The following is a 10,605-nucleotide window of genomic DNA, read 5'->3' on the forward strand; positions in this document are numbered from 1 at the left end:
CTGGATAAGGCCGGGGGGCAGATTGCCCTGTGACACCAGCCCGCTATTGCCTCCCCGTAACCACAGTGTCGTGTCCAGCCGGGCGGACGTGTTATTTTTTTTGCGCACCCCCATCCCCCTTGTAGTCCTGTATTAGCAGCCATTTTGAGCTCCACACTGCTATTATCCAGCTGATGGCTCTGACATGTTGATCATATACGGGAGAAAGAAAATTGATTTCCTCAACAGCAAACACGGTCCAATCTTCCCAAGCCAGTAATTTTACCACCACAACAAAATAAAAGGGTAATCTTGCCCCAGGAGAGAGGAGGAGAACAGCACTCTGAAATAAACGGGCCAAGAAAAAAAGAGCTAAATAAAGGGAGAGTTTGTGGAAGGACAGTGATGTGGATGATGATGATGATGAGGGTTTTGAGGTGGCACTTTGACAGACAGACAGACAGTCAGACAGACGGACTTGGGTAATGTCCCGCAGACAGGCCAGAGAGTCACGGCTATGGGGCGTCAGAATGCACTGTAATTCAGATAGTTTACTGAGCGCAGTACAAAACACAACAGCTTTCGCTAAAGGTTTTAAAGGGTTTAACGTCGCTCAAATGCAGCGATCTGAGAGGCTCAGATATCAAGACAAAAACAGGTTTTCTTTTATTCTCTACCTAAAAAAAAAAAGAAGAAGTGGAAATACAGTGTAAAAATGAAATTAGGTGCAGGTAAAATGTAATATACAGTATTTTAGTCTGTAATATTCCTCAAGACAAATAATTACTGTTGTGCTGATTTATATAGTTGAGATGATCTGTTTTCTCGTTATTTTTTTTTTTATCATATTTTTGATCCATGATTTCTGATGTTTATGATTTCTGACTGTTTGAGAAAGTGAGGAGGATTTATTGATCCTTCCTGCATTTCGTGAAAATTCAGTTTGAATTCACTTGTATTGTATGTTCATTTGCTTGTTTTTGTTTTTCAGCTCTTTCTGTCCATCATACATTCATTCATTCATTCCTATTTTTTTTTCTTTCTTTCTTTCATTCTGTTTGTTGCATTGTTTGTTAATTCATTTATTTGTTTGTATTAATTTAACAATGACTGCTTAAAATGGTTTGCTTGTTATCAATAAATATGTTGGTTTGTTAAATCGTTTGTTTACTTTTACAGTGGCTGTATGGAATGGAGTTTGTTTGTTTTGCATTTGTTAATTTAATTTTTTGTTTTGTTTTGTTTCAGCTTGTTTGTTCATTCCTTCCTCCCTTCATTCCATATTTCATAGATATATTTGTTTTTAATAATGACTGCATGAAAATTTTGGTATTTGTTTGTTTATTTTGCAATAATGGAGTTTGCTTGTTTTCTGTTTATACATTCATTTGTTTGTTTTTCACAGTGATTGCATAAATTGATGGTGTGGATTAAATGCATTCAGATCTCTCTCTCTCTCTCTGTTTCATCACTGCCCCCTCCCTGTCTCCTGAAGAGAGGAGGTCTTTGCTCTTTGGTAGTGGCGATCGTAGTGACCAAAGCGAGAAGAATCATAGGGCACAGCACTGAATCAAAGGCCGGACCACAGATAGGATGGCGGGGGTGTGGGGGTTGTGTGGAGGTGATGACCTTGAGTATTGATCCAAGCCTCCATAATTTCCATGGCTTACTGGGGCCCTTCTCCCAACCTGCTGGAGTACATTAGACCAGAAATCCATAACACGGCCCATGTTCATCCAAGCACAGGAAGAAACTGAATTAAATGTTAAAAAACAATCTGGGGCTGCAGTTGGGGCCGATTCATCATGATTCCCGGGTGTCAGGCAGGTAGGATGACCATGGAGGATTCAGCCAATGGCCAAAGAGCTCACACCACAGATATACTCATTCAGACTCATCTGTCAGCAAACTGGCCAGTGCAGGATTTTTAAACACTGACACAAATGCGGCCATGGTCAGCAAGTTCCAAAATTACTTTGGAGTCATTGTCTGAGATGAGAAATTATCAAATGTGAAAAAATAGCAATTGAGTGAAAATTGGAGCTACTCTACATGGCGGTAAGCAAAGAACCCAATTAAATATGAATCTGAGCTGAACAAAGTTTGAATATACAGTCAGTTCAAGGTTCAACACAAGCTTATTTTAAAACTTTAAACTTTTCTCTTTGATATATACAATTTAATAAACTAACCTTAAAATACTATCACTGCACAAAGATAACTTTTACAAGCTAATTCTTAATTGTGATGGTTTGCTGGGTGATGTGACAAGTTGGTAGCACTTAAGTTTAAGGATCAGAGGCTGGATTCACGAAAATATTCTTAAGAAATTTCTTAAGATAAATTCCACGAAGTTCGTAAGAATGTTCTTAAGTGCAATTCTTGAAAAATTCTTAATAAGTTCTCAAATATTTTCTTAAGAACATCTTAATTTTTTTTCTTAAGAAGAAAATGACGGTCTTTACCTGAGTGAATACACTGTAGAAAAAAGCTGAGCCAATTTAAAATTTTAAGGCAACCAGCTTCAGCAGATTTTTGAGTTTGCTCAACTTATTTTTTGTGGGAGATTCTCAAATTTGTGTTGTATAAACTTAAAACGACAAGTTGAGAAAACTCAAAAATCTGCTGAAGCTGGTTGCCTTAAAACCACTGTACACTGTACACTGTTTTTTTACAGTGTACATGAAAATACTGATAAACTCGCACTTTATTGTCTTTTTGCGCTTCCTGCAGATTACCTTAATAATAAGCATGCACACTCTTCTCGTCGCGACTTTGCCTGGTGCTCAGCTTCACGTTTTTAATGCGACTTGTTTTTGAACAGCCTGTCTCAAGCTGCAGAGAACTGTTTCATTCATTTTTGTGCTGTGTTTTTGCGCTCTCATCCGAGTGAACGCTTCTGGTATGTGTGTTCGCGCTGATACAGCAAACGTGTCCTGTGTATTGGCACATTCATATGTGCTGCATACTGCCAAAGATTATGTCATATTTATAAGCTAAAATAAAAGCGTCCAATTAAAGCTCCCTATCTGACTTGTTTTTGTAGAGTTGCTACTGAGTTTTGAAGTCAGCAAAAAGTAGCATCACACATAGGCTAATCATGAACGATCATTGTTTACATTATCAGTCATCGCTGTCACTTCAGAAAACTCGCGCACATTCCTATTAATAGTCCTACTATGTATTAGGCTATATGTAGCTAATGTTGTTGTAATGCTTAAATATAACAATTAATTTGAAATAACCCAATAAATTCATTAAATAATTCTTACTGTTTGGGATTTAAGCCAAGTCTGGGGCTGTCCTAAATTTAAGAAGTTATTTACGATGATTTTTAAGAAGATTCTTTTCAAGAATTTGAATTCTTCTTAAGTTTTGTCTTAAGAAAAATCTTAAGAAAAAATATAAGAATATTCTTAAGAAGACAAAATTTGTATTCTTAGGAATACAAAATATTCTTAACCTTTTTTCTTAAGTTAAAAAATAATAAGAAAATGGCAGTTAAGAAGAAATTTCTTCTTAAGAATGTTTTGTGAATCTGGCCCCAGTTATCACTATTAACTAGTTGATGTTTATTAGTACTTATAAAGCACATATTAATGTTTTATTCTGCATGACAATATTTTAGATCGCTTAATCCTACTCCATTCCTAAAATTAAAAACTTTGCAAAAAGAGGAATTTATTGAGATAAAAGTCGTAGTTAATAGTTAATTAATTGTGAAAATTGGCCAAGTGTGACCATAAAATTAACAAACTGTACATGGGCAGAACAACAGTCAATCACATTCTGTTCAATGTCTTTATCTTATGTTATGAAAATTGTCATAATGCATCTTCAAAATGATCATGCCAGGGTTGGAGTGGATTTTTTGGATCTGTGAGTGAAATTATGTGATTTCTGCAGGGAAGATGAGGGTGGATCCCTGAGCTTTTATCATGTTCAACAAGGGGCAGAGTGACATTAAAGCTCATTACAGCAGCTGATCTGAAATCAATGTGAAGATGTGGCCCTGTGTCTTCATGTTGTTGAGCCTAGACTGCTTCCAAACTACTTGTATTCAACTAGGATTGAGTAATCACGCCATTGACCAGGGGCTTCTGTATGGAAGTCATTGAACAAAACTGGGGATTTACGGGGGGTTGGGCACGTGCTATTCTCATGTAAAAATGTGCCTTTTTCAGCCTTACAAGACATGTTTAGGGTAATGTTATGTTGTGGGTATAGATACCGGAATGTTTCTATGCAGTTGCTAGGGTGTTTGGGATAGTTGATAAGTTATCACTTTACTGGCCTAATGTTCTGGTACCAGGATTTGACCCAAGTCCCTCTGTCAGTGAAAGTTCAAGGGATTTTTATGTTAATTTATGGTCCAACAATGTCACGCTGCTTTTTTGTCAGTCAGACTGAAAAATATGGTAACACTTTAGAATAGGAAACACTTATTCACTATTAACTATGACTTTTCCCTCAATAAATTCCTAATTTGCTGCTTATTAATAGTTAGTAAGGTAGTTGTTAAGTTTAGGTATTGGGTATGTAGAATAAGGTCATGTAGAATAAGGCATTAATATGTGCTTAATTACTACTAATAAATGGCTAATATTCTAGTAATATGCATGCTAATAAGCAACTAGTTAAGAGACCTTAAAATAAAGTGTTACCAAAAATATTACCAATAAGGAATAAGCAATATGGAATAAGTTAGGTGCTAAAGTTCAATGCTTTGTATATAACTTTTAATCAACTAGTTCTCTTAAAATTTCCTCTTAAAAATTATATGAAAAGAGTAAATGAGGAGTTTCTGAGATTTGAGCTGAGAGTACTTTTCATTCATTCACTCTTTAAGAGATGGGAGCTTCCTGGCTGTTTCAATGACTCCCCACTGCCAATCAAGTAGGAAGTTTTGATCGTTTAGCATTTGTGTTAGTTCGAACTGCCAGACAAAGAGCCCAGTGCTCCACTCTCTCAATTTAAGGAGGATGCTGTTGAGAATCCATAGAGAAGGGTGTAAAGGCTTCCAATGGGGAAAATGATTTTTTCGGCCATATGAGGAGGACACTAGAAATCATCTCCAGCAATTTCGGTAATGGCTTTTGAGACAGCTGCTTGCATTGTTGTTTAATGATGACAAATGACAGCTTGAAAAGACTTTGCAGTTGAAGAGACAGAAGATGAAGCGAAAGAAAGAGGAAAAGAAAGACTAGCATAAATTGCCTGTTGAGCATTTTACAGGGTGATTGTGGGTAATTGGGTTTTATTGGACTTGTTAGCTCTGGATAACTTTCGGCTATTAGCCCACTCGGGCTCTTGATCATGAACATTCACCTCCTAAGGAGCTCCAAGATTTTTCCGGTGAATCTAAAGCGGTGAGCAGTAAAGGCCTAAACCAGTCCAAAGAGACTTTTTCCAACTCAAGCGTGGAGAGACAGCTTCATATGGTTCATTTAAGACCAGCTCAACTGACAGGAACTCGTTTTAAGGGCCTAGTTTTCTGAAAGGATTGATGTGGATCAGAGATATAACTGCAATGGCTGACATTTTCAAAACTATGACATTTCAATACTGCACTTTGGGTTGAGTGCAATGACTTTCTTCAATATAGCTCTATAAGGTTAATTGCCGTAACTTAAACCTGTAGGCAAAGAGAGATGACATTATTTGATGCCTGTAGATGTCGGTGCAGGTTTCCCAAAGTTCAACTGAATCATAAGGTTTTGATTAATTGGAATAAACAGAGCAAAGACCCAAATCGACAATAATACACAGCTCTCAGAGCACCAAGACTTATCTAATAAGATTGTACTTTAAGGTATTGAGAAGGGTCCATTTCAAATCTGGTCTCGCTGGTTTGACCTATAGGTATCTGTTTTTTTTTTTTTATTGTTGTTTTTTTCTGTTGTTTTTTTTTTTTTTTTATGGTTCTGTTGAAGGTTGAGTGTCTAACTTTGCTACTAGCAGCACCGAATGAAACTGCAATCTTTTGTTAGTTTGTTTGAGGAGCTCAAAAGGTTCTGAGATAACTTTGGCTCAACCGAGTCCCTTTTTCAACAACGGGGTGCTGGAGCCATATTTGGAGGCATTCAATGTATTTTCACAACATAAAATGTATTTCTAGGCTGTGAACAGGTAATGAAACCATTAATGTCAAAGTGGTGGGGTAATGTCAGCACCAACAAATATTAACCCCTAATACTACCCTAAAACCCAGTCTTAAAGGGATAGTTCACCCAAAAATGAAAATTATGTCATTAATCTCTCAGCCTCATGTCGTTCCAAACCCATAAGACCTCCGTTCATCTTCGGAACACAGATCAAGATATTTTGGATGAATTCTAGGAGCTCTTTGACCCTCCCATAGACAGCAATGTAATTACCACGATCGAGGTCCATAAATGTAGTAAGGACATCGTTAAAATAATCCATGTGACATCAGCGGTTCAACCGTAAGATTACGAAGCTACGAGATAACTTTTTGTGTGGACACGTTTTCTACGTTGTTTACACTTTGATCTGAACGAAAACAACGTATCTGTGTGGCGCAACCGACACAGAACTGCATATGTTATATGTTTACGTATGTGATATTCTCCAAAATGGTGCCACGGTGACGCAGAGGAGATGAATTGTTGATTAAAGTCGTTATTTTTTTTCTTTGCGCACAAAAAGTAATCTCGTAGCTTCGTAAAATTATGGTTGAACCCCTGATGTCACATGGATTATTTTACCGATTTCTTACTACGTTTCTGGACCTCGATCGTGGTAATTACATTGCTGTCTATGAGAGGTTTCAGAGAGCTCTCAGAATTCATCAAAAATATCGTAATTTGTGTTCCGAAGATTAACAAAGGTCTTACGGGTTTGGAACGACATGGGGGTGAGTAATTAATGACAGAATTTACATTTTTGGGTGAACTATCCCTTTAACCGTAGTATAGCATCAATATCATAATATAGCATTACTTTTTGAGAACTGATCAATCCATGATTTTTCTGAAGTATGAACTAAAGAGGTGACTGTCATTGAGTTGACAATGAAATTGGCCGTGGGCAGGTCTGCACTTTTAAAACTTACTTTTGCAATCCTGTTTGGTGCCACTAGTGGCGGTAATTACACACTTCACCTTTAAGGTCAAACAGATGATACAGGATATTTCAGTGTTTAAAATGAAGAGGATGTCATCTATGAAATGGCAACCTTTTATCACAACAGCCGCAACACACGAGTCATAGACAAAATCAATGTACGTAAATGGAGAAAACATGTCTCTTTGTTGCACCGCTAAACCCGAACGGTGTGGAGCTAACAGTTGGACTCCCTCAGGTTTTAGGTGTGATTCCTCCTGCTCTGTATTTAGAAGCCAGATGCTTTGCGGTTAATCTTTAATATTTAACAGAGCTCTGCCCAGCCGAGCTTAGAAACTGGTGACAAGAAGTTGGCCCTTGTGCTCCAGCCTGTCGAACATGTTGTTATAACAGGGTTATGCGAGGCTTTTGCCAATCAATGAATGATGTTCAAAACTCAGCACTCACCCCATGCTAGCTCACTCAATCCCAGCCAGGTCTCCAGCAAGAGATCTTTGACTCAAGGCCTGTCGTTCACCTCACAACAGAAAATCCATACGTTTCGGATGTGATTTTAAACTGATCCATTATTAATGGATCCCCTCTTCTTGGAACTCACGGCCGTTTCTGGTAGCGGAATCCTGTGTTTTGGTAAGTGGTGAAGTTTCCTGTAAATCTGTCTGTGTTTGTGTGTGTGCTTACGTCCCAGTGGATGTGTTTCAATTAGGCTGTAATGGCTGTAGGGGTGTAGGGTCACACCAAACAGACCCATGGGTCTGTTGACAGTGAGGGGAGAAAGAGGGGAGAGGCGTGCATCCTCATTTGAATGCTGGGGTATTTGACCCCTGCAGTAGTGTTAATGGATATCGTCGCATCTCTGCTCCTCCCCCCACATGTGATTTACTGAACAAATACTTACTGGAACTGCTTGATTTGCTTCCTCTGGTGTGACCTGTGAGGCTTGTATTCAAAGAACATACATTTACACCACACTAACTACCCTGTGCTTAATGGAAACCACCAAATTACACCAATCTAGAGAAAGTTTACCATTGTTAAACATTTATGCAGACAGGTGTACTAATATTTTAATTAACACAAATATAAATGGAAACTAACCGGGAACTGTAAATGAGAACCACATTTTGCTTCTACATGCTGAGATCATGCAGCTGCAATTTAGTCAAGACAGTAAACATTTCAAATGGAGTGGAGTTGGTTGGGGGTTGGTATAAAAATGATTTTAAATAATAATTTCAATATAATTACAGCACATTTCAAAAAACGACATCTTTAATTGGCATGAATAATGCAAAAAATGATTACATATAATAACATCAACAAAAGATACTGAATTAAAAAAAAAAAAAAGGTTGCAACCACAATCCCTACCTCCCTACTCTTTTTAGTGAACATAAGAGATCAAGTTTATCATCTCAAATGATGGAAAATCTCATAAAAGCAGAATGTTCCTCCTTTAAGATGTGTTACATACTGGCTAGACACTCTGAATGAAATGATATCAAGCCCTTCGTAAAGTGCTCCACAGCAAATGGGGGAAATTGATTATATTCTTTTAAAGTGCCTCAAAAACCCCTTCAATTTGTGTTGCTGGCTTATTTCATAGCTAAGACTGTGGAAAGGTTAGGATATGGTTTTCCGATGGTTGCAATTTGTTTGTAAATGGCCATAAAACTTCAAGGTAGTGGTGACAAAAGCTATATACTCAAGTGATAACTATATTTTAATCTACTTCAAACTGAGATTAATAGCTGTTTTAAACGCAGTTCAATACAGATAAGCATAGAGAAACCGTTCAAGGTAAAAAAAAAAAAAAAAAAACATTCAAGCTTTGTGGCTCCATCCTTTTCCAGTGGCATTCATATCCCATCTGTCAGACAGGACAGTCAATGCAGGAGAGAAGAAATGAGAGAGAAAGAGAGAGAGAAGGAGGGAGGAAAAGAAACCAGAGACTCTGAACTGATAGATTACACTGTCTTAAAATGGAGTGCTTCTCAGCCTTGTAAATATGTGACAAATGACAGTGCGAGAAGTATTGATTCCAGGCCTGTCCTGTGGAAACAGAGTCAGTGGCCAAGGCGACACATGAATTTGGGGACACTGAAGACTGTTCGGGCTGCACTTCTCAAAAACACACAGAATCTTCAATTACGTCTACTTTTCAAAGTACATGTTACATCTAAAAAATATACCACAATTAACAAAGGCTCAATGTCCTAGATTAAAGTTTTTGATTTGAAACAATTAATGAATGTTGATATGTAAATCATATATACTATGCATGATACATATAAGCAACACAAGCGATTCAAATCAAATGCCATATTTAACATCTGTCTTGGGTGAGCCGATCTGCTGAGACAGATTGCAGTTTACACCGGTATTAATATGTTATTAATAATATATTAATACATCTATTATTAATAACAATTTGGTTTTCGACTACTTCCAAATGTAGTTTAAGTGATCAAATCACTATGCATCTTGAGTGCATTTACACCTAACACTGTGGTCAAGAACTATCCAATTGTGATCCGATCATCAAAAATGCATGTTAAGGAGTCAGGTGCACTGTAAAGGGGGCTAAAGGGAACCATAATGGAAATTTCTGTTATGATCTGTGTACCTTTACCTCAGTGGACAATTTACCATCATAAATTTGAAAGTTCCCTCAATTTTTATAGACTGAACTTACATTTATAGAATGAATGAATGAATTAATAAAAGCAACGTGTACTAGATCAAAGCTCATCAGAAGTATCTTTTCCCCAAGCTGAGATTAATACTAATACACAGAAAGTGCACACAAATATAAATAATAACATAAAACCCTAATGTATGCAACTAATAAGGGGGGTGAGGGAGGAGAAGAAACTTAGTTATTTCAATGAACACCAAAAATGTGAGGTGTCACACTTTTTCACTTCCAAAAACTGTACATTTGAAATGTTGCATTAGATTTATAATGTTACAGTTTTTCACTGTGTATAACAAGGGAACATATCATTAATCACTTAACAGGTTTTATCGTAGCATTTTTACAGTCTTTTACCATAAAAATTGTGATCATTTTGTACAGTGATAAGCCACCGAGACAAAATGCTTTATACGTGTGTGTGTATATATATAATGTCTTTAAATTGAAGATGTTCAGAACCATGTAATCGCACTGACAGGCAGGTGGTTTGTGAAGGAAAGTGAAAGCAAAGTGTGACCTGCTTGTTTGGGACCTCTTCTTTTCTTAGAAATGGGTATGTAAAACTCAAGCAGATCTGAGATCAGCACAAAAAGGGTATTTATTAACAGGATTGGCCAGATAGGATACTCTCAATAATTTGTTTTGTTATGATTATGACTTATTTGGTGCGCCACTCTCAAAAAAATTTGTTTTCTGTAAAGGTTATGACACATCTCCACTATAAATGCCAAGTGTATGAAAACGATGAAAAATCAAGTCTGGCGACTTGAGAAAATCAAAGCTATTGTTTCCTATAAAGTACTGTGGTAAAGCCAGGGATGAGGCTAGAGTGAGCTGTGAGC

This window comes from Onychostoma macrolepis, chromosome 18 (genome assembly GCF_012432095.1).
Source record: "Onychostoma macrolepis isolate SWU-2019 chromosome 18, ASM1243209v1, whole genome shotgun sequence".
Classification (NCBI taxonomy): Eukaryota; Metazoa; Chordata; class Actinopteri; order Cypriniformes; family Cyprinidae; genus Onychostoma; species Onychostoma macrolepis.